Source organism: Cygnus atratus, chromosome 1 (genome assembly GCF_013377495.2).
Source record: "Cygnus atratus isolate AKBS03 ecotype Queensland, Australia chromosome 1, CAtr_DNAZoo_HiC_assembly, whole genome shotgun sequence".
Classification (NCBI taxonomy): Eukaryota; Metazoa; Chordata; class Aves; order Anseriformes; family Anatidae; genus Cygnus; species Cygnus atratus.
The window spans coordinates 41924391-41950785 of record NC_066362.1 but is presented as its reverse complement, the minus strand read 5'-3'; the positions used below and the strand labels follow the sequence as shown (position 1 = coordinate 41950785).

Here is a 26395-nt window from a genome sequence, read left to right as displayed (position 1 = left end):
GGCTACTTTTATTTTGGGTGAAAATGACAGAAGTTCTACAGAAAATATACAGCAGGTCAAGGCTACCATAAGGGAAAAACAACTACCAGCAATTTTTCATCAGGGTATCTTGAGGAGCTTACTCGCACGTTGACAAAACCTGCACCTGCATTCTTCTTGCTCTAAGTTGTCATTGCTCTTGTTTACCAATATAGCTAACTCATATGTGTAAAAAATGTCCTTTTCATAACACCTTTTTTTTTTTTATCTTCAGAACATAATTCTTGGGCCTCTTCTTTTCTTACTTATAATACTATTACTTCTTAACTTACCAAAGAACATCATGAACTTGCATGCATTTACTCATCACTTTCTCAGTGACAGTTTCCAGACATATCTGCTCACCCTTATTTCTTTAATTTCAATCTCTTGCCCTTTCTGAGAGAAATCAATGGCTCAAGTCACATTAAATTCTAGGTGACCAAATAAATTTCACCCAGTCAGAGAAGAGGTAACAATACATGTATTAAGAATCTTAAATAAATGCAGTTACTATGGAGACCCCCTTTTAAAGATAAATAACTGTGATCCTTCTCCTTTTTCCTCTGTATTATCACTGAAAGTCCCTAATTCTTTTTTTTTCTGTCCAGTACAATGTACCATATTTTCTAACTATAAGTGGCCTAGAAAAATTTCTGGTCACTGAAAAAATAAATGAACAAATCCTTCTTTCTACTGGCACCACACCAAGTAAAAACATGAAAATTGAAATTAAGAAGCCAGCATCATGAAAGGTAGATGCCCTTATTTAGAAACATTCAGACTTCTCCCATTTTCTAATTTTTGGGATTTTGTCTTGGTACTGGTTTGACATTTGTTTGCTTATGACTTCTAGAATTGTGACTGGAGCCCACGGTTCACCTGTTCCTCCCGCTTATTCCCATGAGAAGTAGTAATTGCTCTTCAATTCACTTAAAAAAAAAAACACAAAAAAACTCGTATTACCTTAATCTCCCGTAAAGCATTCTAAATCCACTCTGAGAAAACTCCCATAAGGCAGGTTGCACTATAGTATATAATCAACTGACACAGCTCAGTTCATTTTAAATCTGTGAGTTTCAAGTTGTTAAATGAATTGTCCAATTACCCTGTCATAATTTTCATAGGCATCTTCTGCTAAAGAAGTTGTGACAGCACTTATATTGTATTCCTAAATTAATAAACTGATGAAGCAACATTTTGGTAACCAGAATGTCTACAAATAGGCAAGGCTGAACAGGGACAGCTATGCTGCATGCTGATTCACACCTTGAAAACCACCTGTTATGTTTAGCCACACAGCACTATTGAGTGCAATAGAAATGCTTTTACTCAGATCTCAATCAACTTTACACAGAACCCCCAGAGAATGCTTTAATGTCTCCTAGTAGCCAGGACATCTTTAAGCAGCAGTGATTCACAACTGTCATACAGTTCTTAGAGTGTGAACTGCTTTCCATGTACCATGCAATTCATGACAATGTAACTTTTAACCTGTCTTCGTCTTTCTCCTTTGCTTACCAGTATTTAACCTATGAAAGTGGTTTATTAGTAAACAGGTTGTTCAACTGTTTTTTATACACGTGCATCTGTACACTTTTTTTTTTTTTTTTAATCTCCTGTTGGTACTGCACAGAAAGGGATGTGCTGTTTCTGGAAAAAATAGTGACTTGCTTTATCACTCATGTATTTTCAGTTGTATCTGTATCACCTAGTTGACTGATAGTTGCACTTTGGTGTTGCTGTTTCTGGGAAGCTAATGCTGAAGAGATGCTGCAGCCCTGATTTAATATATTGCAACAAATAAAAGGGCACTTAGGATTAATAAGATGGAGCTTTATTTATTCTGTAGAAACAACCAAATAACTCCCCATTCAAATAACCCCTCGTGGTTTCATATTCTTATCATAACATTTCTGGTTTCGTATGCTAAATCTTGGAGATCCCTTTTCACAAGCCTAATACTCTTCTCTTAGTAATACACTTTTGTTCATTTAAGACTCTTAAAATTCAGTTTCACTGTGAAAATGAAACATTTTTCTGGAGCTTCTGGTTGATTTATTTTGATTCAGCACTGGAACTTCACCTGAGAAGAAGCTATTTGACAACTAAGGACATAACACTCCAGAGAAATAGAGAAAAAGAGCACAAGAGAGAGCAAGACCAAGCACGAGAGGGAAAGACACAGAATGATCACACATACAAGAAGAAAAGGAAGAAGCATAAACTTTTTTTTTTAATTCTTACTAAAATATCTAATCAGCAGAAATCAGCAGCTCATCAAACAGTTCAAAACCAGTGTGCTATACACAGATAAATTAGGGAAATATGCCAAAGTTAAGGGTTTGACTACCAACAAAAAGGCAGAGAATGTATTAATGTATCACCTATCAGCAAAGTGTTCTAACTGGGGCAATGTAAGCTTGTAGCCCTGTGCCCATAGAACATAGAAAGGGAAGCAGCTGCAGAAACAAAGCTACAAAGACAGTTTGATGATGGAGATAGAGAAATGTCCAAAGAACTCTGGGATTATGTCAAAGAAAGAAACACTTGGAGTAGATGGAAACCCCGTGTTCCCTTACCGTTCTATAGCATGACAGTAAGATACTCGAGCACCAGAAGGAAGGAAGGCATATATAAAAAGCAACTGCTCTCTCTCTGCCTAGACACATAGCTACATGAACAGGTACTGGCCCAGCTTGAGTACCGCTTTGCAAGGTCAGTCACAGCCTCCCCACAGCACTCCAGCAGATGTCAGGTGAAAGAAGCCTTATTTTATCCTTGTTAGAAGAAGATAAAGGACTATGGAAACTATGAAAAGACAAATTAGGTGACACTGGGAAATGAGGGATCTTTTCCAGAAGACTATGGCCAAGGTAGGTCCAGAAGGGGAGTAAAGATTTAGGCAGAGCTGCAAATAATACAGCCGTGAAGGGAATATAAAGAAAAATGAAAGGCAAAAGGACAATCAGAAACAATATGGGACTTGATGTTATAGCAGTAGGTAGCAGATTGGGATAATTATATCAGAAATTTCCTCTTCCCTAGCCCCATCCCATAATTCAGGCTTGTAAAGTCTGCTGAGTTTTCCCAGGAGAATGAGTAAGGAAGGCAGAGAGTTTATATGGGTAAAAAATGCAGCAAGGAAGTCTGATGTTTGTAGGATTTGTTCACTGTCTTACATGGGCATTTTCAAGTTCAGAAAACACTAAAAAAAATAAATAGTGGTTTATAGTTATTTAACATTTATTTAACAACAGATATAATCTCAGTTTCTTTTAATATCCTTCAAAAATAATCAGGTACTGGTGAACACATTTATTGAACAGACCAACATGATGGCATCTTCTAAGAAGCATGCTCTACTAGACAAATCAATATTCAGAACAACCTCTGCATCTGAAAGAGTAACGATAAGTAATAGCAGTACATAGATCTGTAGCTCTTCAAGGTCTTTGCAATACTGGGATGCTCATTGGCTCTTTCATTTCATGGCAGTAGCAATACTAGCAGTTTCACTACAGGAGTGAATTCCAATCCCCCTGGACAGTTATGTGCCACCACATTCATTTTTAAAAGGAAAGAGACGCAGGGGGCTTAAGCAAGTTCCACAGGTCCACTAGCTAATATCCTTGGAAAATTTCAGTATCAGTCATCTGGGTTTTTCAATGGCATAAGTACTTTTTTCTACATAAGACTCCTCAAGCTGTGAAGCAAAATGCCACGGGAAAAAGGATGCTCAAATTAACTGAAGGTTGGTTAACTGAAGCTCTTTTTTTGGAAAAAACACAGTTAAAATGTGACACAAAAGAGAAACACATTAATGAAAAAGGAATTTCCGGCAATCACACCAAAAAATTCCTGAGAAGTACAAACCCCCTTCCCTCTAGTTCAGGATAGGGCTTTAATATTCAGGACAGTGGCATGATCCCTACTAGTACTGCCACAAATAGATGGGGCAAGCTGAAGTATCTCTGTTGACCAACTACAAAGGACAGACCTCATAAAAACCAGAAAGTACAGCTGTCATGCTTCTTGAATGCCAGAAAGCTGTGAAAGCCATTGTGTAAGATCCATGATGGGGCTGGATAGCATTGCACAGCTTTCCACATGCTTGAAGTCACTGATTCAGCTTCAAGGGCAATTAGCGCATGTGGAAATCTAGCTGTGATTCAGTATAATCATAGAATAATAGAATGGCTTGTGTTGGAAGGGCCCTCAAAGATCATAGAATCATAGAATGGATTGGGTTGGAATGGACCTCAAAGATCTTCTAGTTCCAACCCCCCTGACATGGGCACCCACTATATCAGGTTGCCCAGAGCCTTGTCCAACCTAGCCTTGAACACCTCCAGGGATGGGGCATCCACAGCTTCTCTGGGCAACCTGTTCCAGTGCCTCACCACCCACTGAGGGAAAAATTTCTTCCTAACCTCTAATCTAAATCTCCCCTCTTCTAGTTGAAAACCATTGCCCTTTGTCCTATCATTATCTGATTGAGCAAAAAGTTGCTCTCCATCTTTTTTATAATGATCCTACTCAGTAGATTATCGAATATAAACAACAAGTATTACTTCGGGATGAAACAGCCTTTAAAATACATGTGAAAATTGTACAGAGCGCTTGCAACATTTTTGTGCGCTAATGATGGCCTCATAGACATTATATATAACCTACCTTCTTTTGAGCAACTGTTTTTTAAGACAGTCAGGCTTCAAATTCTTTCAGAGTTTACTATTATTTTTAAATTGATATAGAACTAGTCCATTAAGGACTGGAGTGTGGACTAGTTCCATAGTGCAACCAGAATGTTTACAAGGACAGGTCATAGCTCCAGACACCAAGGCTGCAAATAGGCAAATTTCAGAGAAAAATACAAAAATAATAGTGATACAGCATCTGAGACGTAACAATTCCTTGTTACAAGAATAGCTGCGTTCTGCAAACATTTAGATCTTTCTGAAGAATATACCACTTTACGTATGAATGGCCATGGCTTCTATTCTCCTTAAGAAATGTCTAAGTACATAATTATAAAGTTTAGATGTAATTCCCTTTTAAAACCTCCCTCAATGCATATTTGCCCAATAGACCATAACTCTCCAAAAGGAATCATTGTTATCTGCAGGATAAACTATTAACAGTTAAATAGCTAGTGGTTAAATAACTAATAGTTTAATGCAGTTTAAAGTTCCTAAAATTATTTTCCCTGAAGTGAAATTAGATCTTTAAATAAACTCTGTTGGTGTTCAGCATTTCATTTAAACTAAAGATTCAAACATGGTGACAAACTTTAAGAATAAAATCCCATTAAAAATGGCTAAGGTTGTACAGTCTAAATGACATCTTACTCCTTTTTTCTCCTCATCCTTCTTTCTAAAACAAATGTTCTCACTTGCCATCACAACTTATAAGGATGGGTGAAGTAGACTTATGGTATAAGAGCAGCCTGGGCACTATTTCTCTTAGAAATGAAAAGGTATTGGGAGACATATTATTGGAAAGATCAAAGTGTACTGCTGTACAGTACTAGCAGAGACCTCCAGGCTATCATGCATTTTACACAGGATTGCCAGACTTTGCAATAAGTGTTTGGGAGTTATTCCTAGAAGCTCCAACTTCTGGATCCACGTGATTGCATGAAAATCTCACCCTTCAATGAAAAATACACTTCTTAACCTTTAAGTTTTGGAGAAACTGAAGCACAGTCATGGAAATCAGGCAATAATGAGGAAAACTCCCAAATATATAGCTCATTTAAAAACAATCTGAATGGCCTAATGATTTAACTAAAGCTTTTTAGTGGTGGAGACTGGGAACATGGCCTATATGTTATGTGCGTTATGACCACAATACTCAAAAACATGTGCCTTCAGCTCAAATCATTGTTGCATTTATTAACGTAGCTACAAAAGTCACGAGTAGTAAATATATCAACCAAGTTTGCTCTAAGAACCCTTGTATGGAGGATCTTCTTCCAGGAAAACCACATCCTTGCCTCTTTATCTTACAGTTCAAAATTGAAACTACAGCGGCAGAAGCACATTGCAGTTCCACTACCAATATATTCGATATATTCCAGTGCACTCCTAAATTGTAGATGTAGTTTTATGCAATAAAAATCTCAAAAAAAAAAACAACAAAAAAAACCACAACACTATCTTAATTTCACATGACTGAAGCAAGGAATAATGCTTTTCAAAATCACTTAATGTTGAATTTTACTAGTATTTTTTTCAAAAGTATTTATTGCAGTAAGAAAAATTCAAAGCAAATTTTCATACAGTTCAGTTAGCAAGATAAATACATACGATTACAATCATAAAATTCATTTTTAATCTGGTATAAATTCTATCAAGTGTATATCATGTATTTTACTAAAACTGATACGCTGACTTCGGTAATGGATTTGAAAAACATTTTTGTTTACATGGGAAAGTAACTGAATTTCCTGTTATACTTCTCTTCGCATATTCTGAGAAAAATGCTGTCAATATACTAGTAACTTAAAGATATCACTGTAAACAGGTCTAAGATGCACCTTTTTATTTCTGGATAGACTGACTTGAATGAGTTTCATTCACATAAGAAAAGCTGTCAAAATGTGATGTTTATGATGGCTATATGTCTTCAAAATAAGATTTACTGCATGAAACTTTAAAAGAAGAAAACAAAATCATAATTGAAGAACAAAATCACACTTGGAGAGGATCCAAAACTGCCAAATAATACTATTTGGCTAGTACAAACTCCATGGGGGGGAATCACTTTAACCTTTCTGGATGTTATCACTGGTATCGTATTAGCTATTTTTTTAGTTAATCACAAATGCCAAATAGCTGAGTTGACAAGAAACAATATTCTTTTTGTTCCTCGTCAAAGCTAACTCACTACAAGAACAGTGACAGAACAGGTTATCTCTGATGTTCTACAAAACATGGGTTGGAATTCACCTACCACGAATTACCAAAGCTAACCTGGTAGTCTTTAGAAAGGGTTTGTGCAAAGACAGTAAGAATTACAAGCAAAAGGTAAGTACTGATTAAAGCTCTGTCACAAAAAAGAACACCAAACTGTCCCCCAAAACCATACAACACCAGAGATTTCTACTAATTTTGTTTGACTGTACTTGAAGACAGAACTACAGCAGCAGTTGCGTCATAGTGCAGCTTTGCTGATGTTGGCAGTATAATTCTGCTTACTAAGAAATTTTAATCACAAATCTTAAGTATAGCTGGTGACTAAATAGTAAAAAAATAAAAAATAAAATAAAATGATCAAAAGAAAATTATATGAGAAAGGGAAGTTTAAAGGTAAAACTTCTTTGATATGTGGATCACAGAAGCTGTTCATTATAGTAGATCATTGGAAATTGCCACAGTAATTGTGTAAAACTGTTACCATGTGTATACACAGTATGACTTAATGCAAAACAACGTTTTTTTTAAATTAAAAGCTGAACGTGACTCTTAAAAAACCTGATTTAAATCATAGCCATGTTGATATTCTATGTAATGTTTAAAAATAGCAAATTACGGTACAGAAACACAGTACACAAGATGAGAAACAAAGCATATGTTAACCCTATTGATTGGAGCTGTCTTGTGAAATTCCAACAAGCAAATTAAGCTAGCAAAGACTTTGCATTTGAAACCTAACGTGCAACGGTGGCTAAAGTCTACTGCAGTAGCATCAGCCCAAGCTTTTGGCTCCTACACTTAAAAAAGGTGCTCATTTACTTTGCTATTTTTTGAAGGACAGAGATGCAGTTAGTAAATACGCATATTTCAGAATAAATAAATACACTAACGTTGAAAAATTGAAAATGCAACACAGATTTGAAATGCAAAACTTCCAAGTAATAGACACAATATGAGCCAATAATTTATTTAAATGGTTCAACTCCTAGCTGAGAAAAATAAGATTACATGACTTCTGGGGCACTTGGAAAACACATCATTTGAAAATGTGTCTAGAAAAGTATGTGTTTACCAATTGAAGAAAAAGCTGAGAAGCTGCAGAAGACAAATTAAATAGTAGAGAGTAATCACTCACAGTGCTAAAATGATAAATGACAACTAAACTGAAGCCCCAGGGAAGTACATACACAGAGCCATTTCGCAAAATTAGGTTGCATAACTAGCATACCTCAAAGCACTACAGAATTTAAATCCGTGTCAGAGATCTCCCATTAAAAAATGCAAAGCTGTGGCTGTAATACATGATCAATAAAAAAAAAAAAAAAAAAGAAAAATGAGTTTTTGAGGCACAAGATTTTGCAAGCAGATGAGTCACAAAGAATATACTACTCTGAATAGTCTTAACGTCATAACCAAGGCAAAATAATAATAAAAAATCCCTACACTATGCAAATATTACTATACACTTTGCCAGAAGTTCATACTTCCACTGTGGAAAAAAAAATAAAATTGAGAAGTGAAACTAATTTAGGGGAAGACCTCATTAAAGAATTCAGGTAGTGTGAACAGTCAAATGAACTCTTTTATCCAAGCCTACAGTATATGCACATGAATTTTAATGGGCAATGAGAAAACCTGGGAGCACAGGGAATGAGGGCACCTCTATGCTGCTTCTAGATTTTGCATTGCAATGAAAGATTGAAACTGTACTGTAAAGGAAGATTATTGTGATTAGCAGAGAACATTCAGAAACCACAGGCTCATTTCCTTTTGAAGGCTCATAAATTCAACTTTTACAGAACTGACCCTTCCAAAACCAAGGAACCCTTCATTTAGCTACTTTGTCTCTGGTACATTACACACCTCTGGATATAGTATGGAAAATGGTAAAATATAAAACCCAGTAGGCTTTTGAAATAGGTATTAGGGTAAACAATGGTAATATTGCGCGCTCATGAGCTAATGCTAAGTTAGTTCCCCTCCATGTACCGGAGTCAAACCACCCATGCAATCACTCTGGGCAGGCCAGGCCTCGCCTCACCCGATGGCAGTCAAATGCAGCCAGGCTGGGTCTACCTTGCATTAGCTCTTCAGACGCGCAGTCTCCTAATCCATGCCACATTACCCAAACTTCTCTTTATTGCCCAAGAATAATGAAGAAGCTGCCATTAACCAGCAGCCACCAAAGATGTCAATTATAACATAAACCAGAGCATGTGGCAGATTAAATTTGATTGCTGCTAAATACATGAGGTCAACAAACGCCTTCTGTGGAACACACTGTGAGATTTTTCCCCTCCACAAAAAGCCTCACCTCTTGCAGCATCAAAGCCAAACGACAAAGACCCTTGCATTTAAAATAAAGATGAGAACTATTAAAACCTACTAAATATAATTCACGTTCCAATTTTTTTAATCTATCATTTTCTTAATAAGAACTAATATTAATTTTATCTTCTTCCTATATCTGTAATCCAATATTTTTGCATTCAGCAATCGATATTTGGAAATTTAGTTTTTAATTCAAGAAAACAGTCAAGAAAAACCCTTTAAAACAAGGACACACAATTAATTGATCTCAGTGGCAGAAGAATGACTTATAGCTTAGTGTATGAATAACAATGTTTAGAAGGATGTTTTAAGCAGGCCCAAAGGTAGCGCACATGAACCTCCCCACATGGAGGAATGTATAGCCTGATTCAAGCCAGTAACATCGCTTCTCACTGATGATGGATGAAATTTAAATGTAATTTTATTTCTGTTTTATTATTCTAATTTCCCATGTATATTCCAAAGAGACTGTTAAATAAATTACATATTAAAAATGTTAAATAACCACTGTACAGTTTCATTTCTATAATTATATATTCATTGTTAGGTCATTTGTAGTTTATAATCATAATACCATGACTGATAAAATTAACTGATGGACAATATGAAAAGGTTCCATCAACCTATTCTGCTAGCAGAAGAGAGAATTTATATGTGATGGAGTACCAATAATAGTTGATTAATTTTTTCACACTGTGCACAAATAAATCCACGCTATTCTGAAACAGCTGCCTGTGAGTTCTGGCCACTTGACAGAGGAATAATAGTGAAGAGAAAGTGTCTGAGTGCCTGCAGTAATGAAATTTGCTTTCTACAAACAGGTCTATCACAACTCCAGGATTTTTTGTATGCATACATCATTTGAGTTAAATGAATTGCTTGGAATTACTAATATTTATCTATGTTACTATCAGTCATCTGCTGCCAAGACTTCTGATGCTGGAGAACAGCATAACTGGTTTGTTTGAAGGTAAACCATGCGTCAAACAACTCTCCAAACTTTCACCATATCTTTCCACAAATAAAAAATACCAGAGCTGATTCATAGTACAATATATTGCAACCCTTCACAAAATTCTCATGTATAGGTATATGGCATTATTCAGTACATTATTTACTGGTAACACCTATAATGCTATAACGCTCTTGGTCTGTAAAGTATCTGTTTTATACTAGAAATAGTAAGCTCAAAAATTTCCAAAGATTGGGAACATACTGCAAGGCAGCTCTGCAAACATGAAGACGAGATGGCACTGTGTGGGAGATGTGAGGAAAAACTATGAAGTTGGAGTAGGATAGGTGTGTAGGTATAAGACTGGAAAGACATAAGAAGAGAGGTGTGACACACGTAGGGAATATAGACCACAAGATGTGACAGGGAAAAAGCAGAAAGAATGGAAAGTATGATTGACAGAAGAAGCAATGGAAAGCTAAGACAAATAGGTGAGTTTTGACAGGGATCTTTAAGATTTTTATTTTTTTTTGTTTCCCCCTAATGTTTCATTATAAGCTAAAAAATGCCTACTGGTAGCACAGTTTGGTACATTGTATAAATAAACGTATAATCATACATATACAGCACCAGCTTTTCAAACATGTTGCCCTCAGATTCAGTGAAATGTCACATATTTCCTTTCATGATGACTGATTAAATGTAACATTAAAACTCATCGCTGATCTTGGCTGCCCAGAGAGACAGTAGGCATTTTTTTAGCTTCTGAGGTTTATAAATACATATATATTTTTTCCCACTAAAGCATTTAATTTTTAATGCTTGCCAAAAAAATATCCAAGATTTATTTATACCCAAATCTAGTCTGTTCCATACATCAGTTTGGCTAAATGAATAGGGATTTCATGAATGACAATAAATTTCTTCAGTTCTACTGCATAATATACTGTCAACCATATGGTCTGAAAGTAGAATAGTGCTGAACAGCACGTATTCTCAGTACATTACATACTGTCCACAATCTTCTCCCACGAAGAATCGGGCTCTATTAGTGCGTAACACAGAGGAACTGTTATGTTTGAACTGTTAATAGGAAATGTCTTAGCACACATTTATCTGCTTTGGTTCTTAAAGGATATTGCCACCTTTTGTTACCCAGTAATGTAGTACAACAATATACACTGCTACTTTTCCCAGGGCATATTACTTAGGATTGGCAATAAAAGCAGTGTCTGTTCTCCGCTGTATCACAACTGGTACTTCACCAGGAACCTGAGATATTTTCCAGAGGACGACATCAATAATAGCATCCACACCACAAACATGGCTTATTTTCATAGCTCGTTGTCTTAACGGACAATGAAGCCATACATTGTAAGCTTGCAGGCAATTGGTCATACTGGGAAGTGAACAGCACAGCTCTGACCAGCGCAGTTCCGAACGACTAATCAGTGATTAAGTGGATATCTCAAAACCATAACATTCTCTTGCTCATGTCCCCACCCAACAGAATCTGTCTGTACTGATCCAAAACCTAACTACTCTTCTGCAAAATTTCAGGTGTGAGCCAATGTTAGTGTAATACTATTTTATCCTGGTACCTTCTAGCGTTACAATTCACTTTGACTGAGAAGAAAAAGGCAATAACAATATTTTCAGTATGGGCAGTGATATAGATGCATTGCACGAATTATCTGGGCTTCTTACCTAAGGTGATTATAGGGTTAATAATAACCTACTCCTGTGAAATGAAACTGAGTTGGATAAAAGGCAGAAATGCTCACTGTACTAATTTCTTATACTTGTTAAAAGAACTGCAAACAGGAAAAATACAAAAATGGAAGTACAAATAACATTCACTTACTATTCACAATACAGACTGTGCTTAGGTCTCTTCTCTTTGTTTATTCAGGATTCTGTGTGTCTGTAAGAAAAACAAATAAGTGTATTTATCATCTACATAAAATAAATGACCTGGTTTCATTTGTAGCAAAGAAGTTTACCATTTTTATATTAAGGTTTGTTAAACTCCAAGATATAAAGCCTTGGGCTTCTGTGAAAGAGTCTGGAAAGGAAGAAAATCCACATAGGGCTACTTCCTTAAAAGACAATTTGCCAGTCGTATATATAGAAGCAGAGACGGGAAATCTACATGTTCTGGGGACAAATCTCTTAGAACCTCATACCAAATTCTGATTTGCATTTGGACACCTGTGGCTCTTCCCAGTTCAGGGGAGGTGAGAGGCTTTCACACCCATCATGTTGGCAATCCTCTGCTCAAAATTAATTTCTCATGCTGTATTAGACCTTGGCTGGATTACCCTATTAGACTGAGGAGCTACGGAAAGAACAATGTGTACCTCCAAAGACAGCCACAGCCTCCCCCACAGCTTCCGAAGGACAGTGGGACATGCAGCAGAGGGGTGTTTGATGCTTCACTCCCACTGTTTCATGCAGACAATCAGCATAATAAGCAGTGATCACAGCACACCAGCTGCTTAGCCTCTCTTTGGCAGTTTACAGGCATCACAACTGAGGTGAGTTTTAAGGCTGGATTTGAAGGAACACAGCATACTAGCTTTGCAGATTTTTACTACTTACAATTTTCATGAATAAAGGTTGCACGAGAGAAGGGAGGAAACTGGGACTGATGGGCAATAAGGGTTGTGGTAAGGACAGCAGTGATGTGAAAGAGTAGGCAGGATCAAACTGTGAAGGCAGTTAAATGCAAAGGTGACCAATTTGTTTGATGCTGTTGAAAAAGGGAGCCAAATGAACAGTTACCAAGGTAGGTAAATGTACTTTTAATTTTACATCAACTTCTTTGGAGCAGAACAAAATTGCTATTACCTGAAATTGTCAAACTACATCACATCAACCCTTAGCCTGCTCTTTAAAAAGGCCAAATCATGATTTCATCCAGCAACTCACTCTAAATTAACCAGGCTACCATCTCTAATGACACAAATAATAAAAGATTCAGAACATAATATATTTAAAAGTCTGTTTTTCCTATCTTTTCAGTAACAAGTTAATGTTGCCTTCTGTATGGTTCTTTCAATATCTGTGATATCCCAGAAATCACTCATTTTCATGTCAGTCTACTTAAGATACTTGTTAGGCAACACATGTTTGAGCTGAGGACTATAGCGTCCATGAATCTGAAGCATACTGTATTATTTTGATATTAACTTTTAAACTTGCTAGAACAACATGGATTAGCTCTTTTGCTATTGTTATACCCTAGACATCAGTAAAGAGCTGTGGGGGACTCAAGCAATGCAAAGTTAATAGGATGATGCTATGAAACCCCCATTTCGAAATGGTTTATAACGCAGAAGCTGGTGTAGAACACAGCTGTAGGATAAACTCATTTCCTTCCTAGAGCTTGTAATACATCTGAAAATAGTCTTAGCAGACCTTATAAACTTGGTGCTCCTTATTAGCTGTATAAAATATACTGGTACAGGCTGTGACAGACCAAACCTGTACTCAAATACGTCTTGAAGGGGTTCAGCTCAAGCTTTGCCTCTCCCTGTCATTTGAGCCCTCCCAAATTGAGGGATCTGAAATTCAGACAGGTTTCAGCTGAAAGCTCTAATCCCAACCTCTTCTCAGGGTTCAGAGCCAGGGCTTTCGTGCAGGTCCCTCTGTACATCTTGCATTTGAACAGAAGTAGCTGCAAGTGCCTTAGAGAAATTAATACATAGAGTCACACCTGCTCTGTGGCACACTGTCTCAATCTTCCCGTTTCTCTAAGCTGTCTGTGTCAAGCTGTGTCATATTATTACTGAGCCTTTCAGAAAATTAACTATTTCCTTCTGCTGCAAAGACAGAAAATGCAAAAGAAAGAAAAGACAGATATTTACTGGAGCATTAATTGGGAATGACTGAACAACAATACAGGCTGTGTTCTAGATTAGAGAAGCAAATTTCAGAAGAGGCATAAGTAAGTGTGGTGTGTCAGCAAGAACAGCCAGCCTGCCGGCTCCCTTGGAGTTGACAGGTGGAGTTTCCGAAACATTCAAAAACCATAAAGCAGATCTGGAATAAATGAGTAAAAACAAATCAATAAAACCAAACAACAATCAAGGAGACTAAATACCAGCACCCTTTGCAAGGATTTGCAGAGCTAAAATAGAAATAAAGTAAACCAAAGATTTGTGTAGAGAAAGGTCATAAAATTACCAGAGAAATTCAACTGTTTCTATTGCTATTAAAGAGAGGCTATTTTTTATGAGATGTGTTGGAAGATTAATTCATCCACCCTCGGTTATGGACTCCTGTGGGTCTTCAGTGCAGGAGATCTCCTGCAGTGACAACTGTATTTCCAGAGCTACAAATAGCATCTGTCATACTGCTAGCATCTTTCAAGGCTCACTTTTCATTTCAGTAACGTTTGAAAGGGAAAACTTTTCCTAATGAAAACCATTGGAAATATCAACAGAGACACATTTTGATATGCCTGAATACATCTTGTAATATCCCTTTGAAGCATAATCTATATTTTACAAATGGTATCTACAGAAGATACTTTAGGGCATGTAATTTTAGGGTAAGTAATCACGTAAAAGATCTGCAACTTTTATTTCAGTTAGTCATAAGGATATGCAAAAGCAATCCAAACAAAACCTTTTTAGTTAACTTTAAGTTCTCTGTTTTCCATTACATTTAGTGGCAACCAATTATGGGAATAACTCCTTAAACCAGGATAGAAGAATGGGACCTCTGCAATAAATAAAGTTCAGTCAGCCACACTGAATTTAAGAACACACAGGCACATCTTAGCTTATGAAATGAAATCCTGCTCCACTGAAAAGAAAGGACTTGCACGTTTTCTCAGGAAACCCTTATTTACAGAAGAACTCTTACAGAAGCACTAGAACTACATTTATTACAGGTGACAAATAACGTTTTCAGTATCACAGAATCGTGACAAAAATAAGTCCCTTTATGACATGGTTCATTATTCACTATGAAGCATATTATAAAAGATAAAAGGGAAGCTGCATGGTAAATAAAGATCTCTTAGGCCATCTGCAGGTTTTTTTTAATCTATTCCTATTTTTAAAGCCAGGAAGAGCTGTGTGATATTTTATAAACTGTATGAAGAAACAATTTTTGTCTGTTTAGGATTCTGGACTAAAACCTCTTTGGTAGAGCGTATGGCTATTATTTTAATACTTTTTCTCTCTTCTTTCAAACACCGAGGAATGATTTTACAGGCAATTTCTATAAGCTGGAGTAATAAAGAGCTGATGATATATATTGGTATCATGTTTTCCTGACCATTTGGGAGGACAACTGGACAATATTTTTGTTACAAAGAACCAAAAGCTCTGGTAATCAGTCAGTTTCAGGAGGGTTTTGGTTTTGACATAGCTGAAACTTAGTCCAGGTGTGCTGGGGAGCTTATTGATCATCTTTCAAACCTGAGTAAGATCCCTTCATGTGGTGTATCTGGGAGTTTTTGAATAAACGATTTGAAAATGTTGGGTGGCAAAATGAAAAATGTAAAATAAGCTTCAAACTAAAAACAGCTGATGTTTAGACTGATGAATTTAGCCACACTGCCTCAAAACTGCTTCAACAGTGCTAGAAATGAAAATGGGAATTTCAAATTTTATTGTCAGCCTTAGAATAACTTACAAGAGAGAAAATCAGAGTAATTGAAAGTGGAAGTTATACAGTATTATGAATAGACCGACATCCTCTAAAATGTAAAACCTGACATCTGGGAAAATGAGGCTAGCATTCGATTATGAAGTATAGATTAGCTAATAAACCAGTACACAGTCTGGATAATTTCTAGTTGCATAATGTGCAACAAATTAAATGTATTTTGGAAAAAAAAAGAGATGTGGGCATTTATTAATTGCTGCATGTACTGAAACAGAAATTGTCATACATGATGAACTTTAAAGTCCTTGATCATATGCATATTCTAATATTTTATGGGCTTAATTGTTCAGCATAAACTTTTTCCTGTGAGTAACACTGATTTTGTTGAAGCCTCAAATAAGTCACAGAACAGATCTGAGGATTAGTTTAGAAGGGATTTAAAGCACACACTGTGAATCCCTATACAACCACCACTTAAAACACTATCCGTTCAGGCCCAGATGGATTGCTATGGCAACAGAATCCCAAATACCAGGTTTGTAACTAACAAAAATGTAAATTATTGATGAACTCAGAGTTGTCTCTCTTGGACACCCTCCTATTCAAATACCAAGCCTTATGGTTAGAGTACAGAGAAAAGGTTCATATGCAATTTCCCCAGCCCAGCGAGCACTAATCCCAAAGGATTTCATTAAATCTTTTGGCTTAAATTTTTATTCTTGGAACAGCACTCAGCAAGCAGGGATTACATTAAAACAGGCACTATTGAGGTCATTACTGGCTGAATTCAGGCCTGTAATATAGCAAAAGAGAAAGCAATTTTAAATTAACCTCCACAAAAATAGCTAAATAGCATTCATCTAAGTTACTATGTATTAGACGATAGCATTCTTCTCCTCACACCCATCTACCTGACTCCTTGCCAAAAAGAAATGATGGACAACAGTACAGGAGAGTGGAAAACAATATACATGTTATTTGATAAAGAGATGACATGTATGACGGTAGAGGTGATAGTACATAAACAACAAGTTGCAGAGTAATGAATGGACAGAACCACAGTAGTCTGATATTTCGTATATCAAAAATGTAGAGCAAAAAGTTCTCTAGCAAGCTGGAAAGTCATCTTTATTGCACATTTGGTGAAAAGCTGGTAATTAGGCAGTCTGGTTAGGAAATAAATAGCAGTAGGAAAGCTAAACACTTCTATGACCTACGTTTTTTGGAAAGCCTCTCAGACTGTACACAGAATGGAATTAAGTCAGTGAGTGCCACACAAAAATGAACTCAGCAGCTCTCACATTTTGGACTGCATCAGTCCAGAGGGTTTTAAAACAACCCAAGGCTTTAAAAAAAATTTCTTAGCTGCATGCCTGCCAGTAGGTGTCAGTGTACAGAGAAGAGACAGCAAACTTCTGCCTATAAGAGCTTGATTCCAGCTTCTCTGTCCTCTCAAAACTAGGAGGGAAAAACATGACAGGGAACACGTTTGTGGATACGTGCTGCTGGTTTTCCTAAGGGAAAGAAAATGGCTACGGAGTGGGAAATGAAAGAGAATAACCGAAAAAAAAAAAAAAAAGGAGCCTTTTTTTTTTTCAATACAAGGCAACAAAATACAATCAATTACAATCAAAATGCAATCAATTACAAAATACAATCAATTACAATCAATTCAAATACAATCAATTTAGGGCAACAGAATGAAAAATGACATATAATAAATGATAATTAGAGAAAAGGGATCAAAATGATACAAAGAGGGAGTGAAAAACTAGTTGTGACAAACTTATCAACAACCATTCCAAACTTCTGCTTTATCCTCATGCTTGGATTGGTAAGAGCCATCGACTTTGATATTTCAATCACTCCTACTTAGGCCACTACCACAACTTCATGATCAATAAACAGTCATATGAATCAGTGGGCACCAAAGAATTCTCTTTTCATGCAAGATCACCTATTAACAGTGATAACATGGCCAGTGACAATATAGGGAAAAATTAGTATCTGAATTGACTTGAGCTTATGTTCCTAGAACAGCTCTTGGCCATACACAGGAAATGTCAAAGGATCATTGGGATTTTGGGCAGTTCCATCGCTCCCTCTGGAGGATGGACATTATCCAGGACAATGTACGGCTCTTCCCCTATGAAGGCACATTTTACAGTGAACCTACACTACTCTTGCTGTATAAATGGGATGTCAGATGTGCTAGAGATATGGATGTGCACCAAATGTGGCACAGACTCCCAGGAAATTTCTGCAAGTGACAGAGCATTACAGTAGACAAGCTGGATGTGTTCACGCTATATAGAGATACTTCAACCACTTTGCTGCATCTGCCACTTAGTAGCTATGGAGCTGCTCTGGGAAGAATCTTCACCATGCATAGCTTGCTATTCTGGCTTTCTTGGCCAGTATCTTAGCATACAGTAGAATTTATAACTTTACTTGTAGCATACATTTTTGCAACTATGAACACACGAGAATACCACCAACATTTAAAAGTAACAAAAAGACTGAGAAGTTAATCAGAGGGTAACTTCGTTTTTCTAAATGCTAGTTTTCAAGACTTCAGCTGAAACAACGTGCACACCAGACATGGAAATTCATCAAATTTAATTCCAAATATTTTCAGCCTTTGCTAGACTAAAAAAGATAAAGAAATTCCACTATCTTATGAACCATTTCAGAACAAGGAAATCCAGTCCTTAATAAGTTGCTTCATAACATTATTTATAGTGTATTTCTTTGATTATATGAAATGATCAGAAAATAATTCCTAGTAAAAATTGATTTCAGAAGACACATTTAGGTTGTTTGTTTCAGCTATAGATCAAGATTTATGAGTCTAGTGAAGGTTATTAATCAGTCTCCCAGATCCTACCTAGATGGATAGCATAAATTTTTATATTAATAGCTGGTGTATGTTATGGAACTAACACAAGTCTTCTAAGTATAATTACAAAAACTTCAGTACCTTCGATACATACTTAGCTGTATTTCAGTGTTTGGAGATTCAAAATTGCTTTTATCACAGGACGAAAGAACCTGCTGCAATATCCACTGCAGGAAGTGATTATACGTTACATAACACTGCTGATCTTTTTGTTCTGCGAGTTTGGCGTGAGGCTTTTTAATGTATTTCTCAATTCTACTTTACAAAAATGTTCTAATGTGAGCCAGCAATTCACCCATGAAACCTGACAAAGAGTATCAGCACATCAGCAGAATAAGCAATGTAATCTATGGGTAAATTCTTTTAATACTCCTTCTATACTACCCTGAATAGACTTAGAGTGGCAACAACTTCGATCTTTGCTGGCCACCTAAATGCATCCCTCCAAAGAAAGCTGTTTAGAGAAACAGCTTATATTCTGAGGTTCGCTTGGATATGTGCAGTAAAAGATGATAATTCACTGTGGGTATAATGTTAGCCTACACCTTCTCTCATAAAGTAAGTTTTATTCATGCTGTTGTTTTAATTCTTCTAAAGAAAATAATTAAAAAGAAAATGAAAATCTACCAGGCCTAAATGCAAGCAAAATCAAGTTACTGTGTACTGTTTCCTTTACTAATCCAAAACGTAATGGCTTATAAACTGCTTAGGTTTCTGGAAAGCAACAAAACAAATCCAATGAAAACAGGTACATCATATTCCAAAGCTGCTACCCACAATCTCTCACATTCCTTTTAACATTGCTTGCTCTGCACCCAACATAAAACATCTTTTGCTCTATGCCAACTGCTCTCTGCTCCCTTTCATCTTCCTGAAACTATCTGGGACCTCTTATCCCAGGACTACTGCTTTTAAACTTCATGTGAAATTTCACTACTCACATAGTCACAGTTGGCAGAGGGTGGAGTGAGTGGGGGGCATGGGGGGCACCTTTTTTTTTTTTAATTGTTATTTTTGAACCATAATAAGAGAATGTAATATCATGAACTTAAATGAATATTTTTCTTTAGAAAAAAATAAAAAAAACGTTGTGCATTTCTGTGGTCAGCAGCAGCAAAGAATGAAAAACTCAAAATTTAGTAGCCAAACTGGAAGCAGTGATCTTTTATACTGACACTAAATTGTATTAATAATAGAATCATTAAATAAGAAATATACTTGCAGATTTAAAAGATTTTTCCCAGTTACAACATGTATTTTATTAATTCATTTACCCAAACAATTGTTTCCAATCACTTGCTATGATTTAACATTAACGTTAACGTAATGCAAATAAACAGCTATATCATCATCAGTGAAAATACCTTACAACACTGTAGCTAAAGAACTTGGATGATAAAATCATGAGCAATAAGTTAAAAATCCTGAAATATTTGCAGCCTTCTAATTATTTATTTTAAAACAATTTTTATATATTTTATAGATTTGTAAGAAGAATGGATTACTATTATGAGTCTGTTGTATAAACATTGCAAAGACTGTTGAAAAATATGAATTCATCTTGTACCATCTTCTTTTTCTTCCTCTGCAGGAATGTAAGTGGAGGATTAGCTCTCCTTACAGTTAGCCAAAAAGTCTTCAGCAATTGTTAAAAATTGGGTTTTGATAAGTTAGGATTCTATAGCACAGAAGCCTAAAGAAACCAAAATAAAATGGATTAGCATGAAAATAACAGGATTTGTGGAGATGCCCTTGGAAATTAGAGCTGTTTTTTAAAACTGTCGGCTGTATTCACATTTGTCACAGTCTACTTCTGACACTGACAAGTGTCATTCTTATTTAGTACCGTCCAGAACATTATTTTTTCCATGACTGTCATTGTAGCAGACAGCCCTGTCTCCTGGGAGGGGCAGTGTATAGTGCCATTACAGAAGTAAAAATGAGATGCGCTGATCAGTATCACTGATCCTCAAACATGAGTAATGAGATGACCAGTACGTACAGATCTGTCTGCTTTTTCAGTGCTTTTCCTTTTGCCTGGACGTAGGTGAGCAATCACACAGACACCAACAAATAAACCAAACCAAACCAAAAAACAAACAAACAAACAAACTGTGACCAAAAGCATTGTCTGTGTATAAAACACATGAATTCCAAGAGCGGTTCAAACCAGTGTTTACAGGGAGGCAGCAACTTGCTGAGGAAACTTTGAAAACCTAAATGCCCAGAGCGAACCTTGAGTGACAAATGACAACAGGCTGTGTTTTCAGCCCTGGCTGCATGTTTAGTGGCCACGGCTGTGAATGCCACCTTGACTCTCAGAAGCTGCAATGCCAACTCAGCAGTAGCTGAACAGTTCAATAGAAATGCCTCATACCCCTCAGATAAATGTGGAAGTGAGAGAAGAATTCGGTTGTTGAAATTCCTAACCAAGCACAGGTTGTGTCTTGGTGTAGCATGGCTAAACCATGCCAGTTCCCAGAGTTGATCACACACAGTAACGTACTACCTGACCCCCTTGGCTTCCTTACCTGACCAATAATTTCAGTAGGGTTGGCCAGGTCCGATAAATTAAAATTCTTCTCCATACCGATGGAAGCACAGTAAAAGTTTTAACTAGTCTATTGCACCTGGGATTTGGGTCTAAATTCATAATGCTATTACCTCATGCAGAGTTATCATTTCAGTATCTTAAAGCATTTTTTACATAGTATGTGCACATGCCTGACAATTGCAGCTGATTTTATACTCCCAGAGATGAAATTTTGAAGCATCATGACTTTTTTCTTCTTTAAACTAGAAGCAAAAACCTAGAGACTGGGGAATTCAGGCAGACCTTTTAATCACAGGTGTCACCCTGAGCTGTGACAGGAGAGCTTAACAGCCAATCCTTGCAGATTACATGCAAAGATACTACTACAAAAAGCAGGATAAAAGACAAGTGCTGGTTTTGCAACTCTACATGAAAGGAAGAGGAAACATCAAGTCCACATTCAGCAAATCTGATAGCCTAATCAGAAAGTAGCACATCATACATTGCATAGTGTCTAGGTACAGATGGCTAGGAACATTAAAGGAGGTGGTTATGGTTATTGTTCCTTACGTAGTTGAGTAAAGAAAAGACATCTTGATATTGTATTTGGCTATAAAATGAACTTCCTCAGCTAGATATTGCCAGAAGGAATCTAATGGAAATGTCTATTTAGTGAAAATCAAATAATTACTGTGTAATTATCATCTCATGTGTCACATTTAATGTTAGCATCTCTGAATCAAGGAAAATTCAAGAAAGGTCTATTCGAAATCCCTAAAAAACTCAAATGGCAAATATTTTAATTGGGCTACTTTTGCTAATGAAGCTAAGTATTTCATGCAGCAATGTTTCTCCTTCTTTATAGAGCCAAATGTTAACATAAACCACCCGTTAATTTAAGCTTCCTATGCATCTTGAGGAAACATGTTAAATTTTTGATTATTAGATTCTCTGAAATATAGCTTATTCAGACCTAACTTTAGCCACTTCATAAAAACTACTGATTTGCACTCAAATAGCACACTGGAGCAGTTTGAAGAGAAGAAAAAAATAAAAAACATTTGTTCTGTCTCAGCTGATGTATAGAGTAATTTTCTGAGATTCTTTCATTGCAATTTGCAAACACATTATCTTAGACTATAAAACAAAAGCAATCTGTACTACCCATAGCCCAGAAGAGGCAGAAGCAGAGAGTTAGAAAACATAACAAATGTCTGAATCATCTTGAGGCAGGGACGCACTCTACCTCAACACAGAACATCATTATCCAAAATGCGTCTCATCTATTTTTCTGACTGACAAACCAAGCCTGGCCACTGAACACCTAATACTCCAACATATTGTTAACACCAGCTGTGTTATACATTTGAGGAGGGGCCTAGAGAAGGAAAATGTATGGCAGACTAATTCAGGGGAGCAACACTAGTTATGTTATGAGACGACTTCTGTCCCCTTTGTCCAGTTATTTCCCTTTCTTCTTTCTCTAGCAAACTGCTACACTGCCAGAGGTCTCACAGCAGCCCCAAAAGAGGGCAGCTGCTTAACACCAAAATGCTGAAGTTCTCTGCTGAATGATACAATGCCAAATTTAACAGGTCCCACCAAACAGGTTTGGTGTTTGTATTTTTTTTAAACAAACCAGATGTAACGGAATAAATTGTGAGTAGGAAGGTGCATGTGAATAGGGCTTTGGTAAACAGCTAGATGAGAGCACAACTGAATTCATGGGTAGGATAACAGCATAACAGACATCACTAAGCAGAGCAATTGTTTCAACACCTCTCAGCATGGATTTTAAACAAATCAAGAAAACACCACATGATGTATCTAAAATTGCATTTCGGCATCTGGCAAAAAAAAGGAAATATCTGTTCAAGATCATCTAGTTCAAGGAAGCCCTTAATAAGAGTTTCTGTAAAAAGAAAATTTGAAATTGCCTGTCAACAAATCAGTAGATGCCCTTTCTGAAGCTGACAGGTGCTTTTTGGCATTAATGTAATGACCATAAATATTTCCTTGCACAAGGTAGAATCAATTGCTTTAATCAATTTCTACTATCACTTATGAAGTATGCAGACAATTTTCTAATCTATGCTTTCCAGTGACATTAAATATGTATGTTCAACAAACTCTGGCAGAGCTGACTGTCAGTTTCTTTTCCTTTTGACAAAAATCAGCATTTTGCCTATAAGGTTACAGTTCTGGCTCAAGAGCCGCTGAAGTGTGGGCTCTTAGGCTAAATGAATTCCCCTACAATACAATAACACAACCCACAGCAGTGACAGTCATTAGCGAAGCTCTGTGATACATGGAGATTCTAGGATGCAACGTGAAATGTTGCTTTATGAACAGAATGACCTGACAGCTGAGAACAGGAACATTAGGGCTAAAATTAGGTACATGGATATATACCAATAAATGAAACGTCTTTGTTAACTTTTTCCTTAAAGCTTGGTCCATACATCAGACAATTTAGGTCTTTATAAGATAAGGAAGAGTCAGAAAGAAAATAAAATATCAAAGAAGCCAAATGTCTGGTCCCCTGGCCCTGGCTTCATTTGCTCCTTCTTGATATGATTTTCTCCTTCTCCACCTTCCCCCTAAACTAAAATGGGCACCAGACAAAGTTGCTAACTTGCTTTCATAGAATATTCTGAGTTGGAAAGGATCCACAAGGATCATCGAGTCCAACTCCTGGCTCCACACAGGACCACCCAACAATCGGACCACATATATGAGAGAGTTGCCCAAATGCTTGTTGAATTCTGGCAGGCTCGTTGGCATAACCACTGCCCTGCTTTGCACCTAGACAGTTCCTCTGAGCATACGGTAAGAAACTTCTCTACAGTACTTTTATATTGAATCTTGCAACACCCCTAAGAATAAGCAAAAAAAGGAGAGAGAGGTTAAGTTACCCCAACTGCAAAACAATTTCTGCTCAATATGAAATCCAGATCTACTGTCTTGTAATTTACCCAGTGCCCTCTCCTAAAGATGAGTTTGCAATGAGATATAACAACAAAACAGACCAATATGCTTTTTGGTCTTTCAACTGCTATCTTCTGTGCTTATTACAGACAATTCCCCTATCTGGGCCTGTTGAGAAAATACATCTGATTTCAGTTTTTGCTTTGTCAATATTAAGAAGTAAAGCATTTGAACAGATCACTGAAAATGTTGAGAAAAGCAAAGAGGACTCTCAAAAGGGAGATTTAGAGGAAATGAGGCAGACAGGTAATGTGTAGAAGACAAAGGGCTGAAAAGAGAGTAGGAAGCATCTGAAAGATTGAAATTTGGACAGTATTTGGCACATGACCAGCACTGTAAGCAAACAATAGAATAGGGAAAGACAGCGCTGGCTGGATATCAGAAACTCTTCTTTTGTTCTAAAATACTTTAAGGGTTATAGTAAAGTTCAGCTATGCATGAAATTTAAAGCTGGATGAGGAAAAGCATTATAAAGTAGACAGTTGAAACCATCAGCTGAGAGAGTAGTTGAGCTAAACATTCGTTTTATTGTTTCCACCTTTCCCCTCAGTGAATACTTGTGGAAGCAAGTGGAATTATTGGAGCTAATGCGGGGTGAGAAGTCAAGAATGCTAGAGCTGTAATCCTGGATAGCTCACCAAATTGCTTTGATACCATGTTCAAGTCACTATTCAGTTTCTCTACTAATAACACAGACACAATAACAACCAACTTATGAAGGAGCTGGGAGAATTAATTAGTTAAAAGTCTGTAGCATTTTGAATAAACAATGACACCTTTTAAGTTTCCTAGAGTACTTACAAGGATCAAACTATAGGACTGGGCCTTAGCTTACGTCTATAAAAATGCTGACTTCAGTAGGAGAGAATCAAGGCAACCCTTGAGTGTTTTCAAAAATGTCACCTTTGAATTACTCATCTGTTTGCCACGAGGAATGAATGTCTGCACTTCTGGGACCTTGTCTGATTTCCAGAATTAAATCACAGAACAGTCTGAGTTCTTCTTTGTCCCTAAGGCCATAGATTTTTTTTTTTAAACATTATAAACAATAAAATTTTTATCCCTCTGTATATTTTTTGTACCATCTTGTTTCACAAAATTCTTTGAAGATGCAAGCGCTTCTCACCAATCATCTGTAGAGGGCTCATCACATCTGACTCTCTGGGCAAGGCTGTATTAGAAAGAAATAACATGTTTGATAATAAATTTAGCATGGTTCACCTGCCACTACTATTACTGCTAAATCCCAAAGAGGTATCCTTTACCAGTGGACGAATTATTCAACCGGAAAGTAAACATACTCGTGGAATGGTCTAAACCAAGATGAAGAAGTACAGGGCCAAAGGACTGCAAGATTGAACAGTATTCTCCGTCAGCTGACAGTATTTACTGGATTGGTTCTGTTTCACTCTCATAAAGTTTTTATTTTGCTTACTGTTTCTTTTGCAAATTGCACTTACTACATTACATAACTAAAATACTAAGATAATTAATTTTTATATTCAGTAGCTCTAAGTGCCTTATGTATAGGCACATGTCTGTATTTGCAGATGTATGCCTCTGTCAAGCTGTATCCACACACACCCAGAGCGCCCAGAAAACAAAGGTCCAAGCCTGGAGCATTCAGATGTTCTGGATTTATTTTGGGATTTTTGGTTATGAATTAAAGTGCACCATAAAATGATTGGATAAAGCTCAGATGTATGCTCCTGGCAGACATAAATTATATTCTTCTTATAATTAAAAGACAGAGAGATAAATACTTACTTTGGACTGCACACAGTGCAGTCACACCAGTATCTGCATGTAACTGACTGTGTGAACAAACATCACAGTAGAAATTTAATTGTTGTAATTTCTCAATATATAAAAAGGTATAGTCTTTAGAACAGCATAAAAAACATGCTGTTAAAAGATCACTCATATCTGAGATACTGCACTACACAGACTTGATTTACACAAGGGAAGAGAGGAGGTGATCCCAATTTAGAAGCCTCCATGGTAGCAGTTAAGAGATTTATATCCCTCTGTGCAAAATCAGTGAGGCCTTTGACGCCAGGGTAAAAACCTTCAGTTTGGTCAGTGTACCACTGCAAAATAATAACCTTAACAAACACTATATAATTTATAGC

At 36.7% G+C, this 26395-nt stretch overlaps 1 protein-coding gene across 3 annotated transcripts in view; it reads right to left on the bottom strand.

The window, feature by feature from the left end:
- Nucleotides 1–26395, bottom strand: part of SYT1 (synaptotagmin 1) — a 355350-nt gene that overhangs the window by 218567 nt on the left and 110388 nt on the right. For all 3 annotated transcript variants that reach the window (XM_035544091.2, XM_035544092.2, XM_035544093.2), the window contains exon 2: nt 12086–12145. The gene's annotated coding sequence lies outside the window, so the exon portion shown is untranslated. The remainder of the gene's footprint in view (nt 1–12085; nt 12146–26395) is intronic.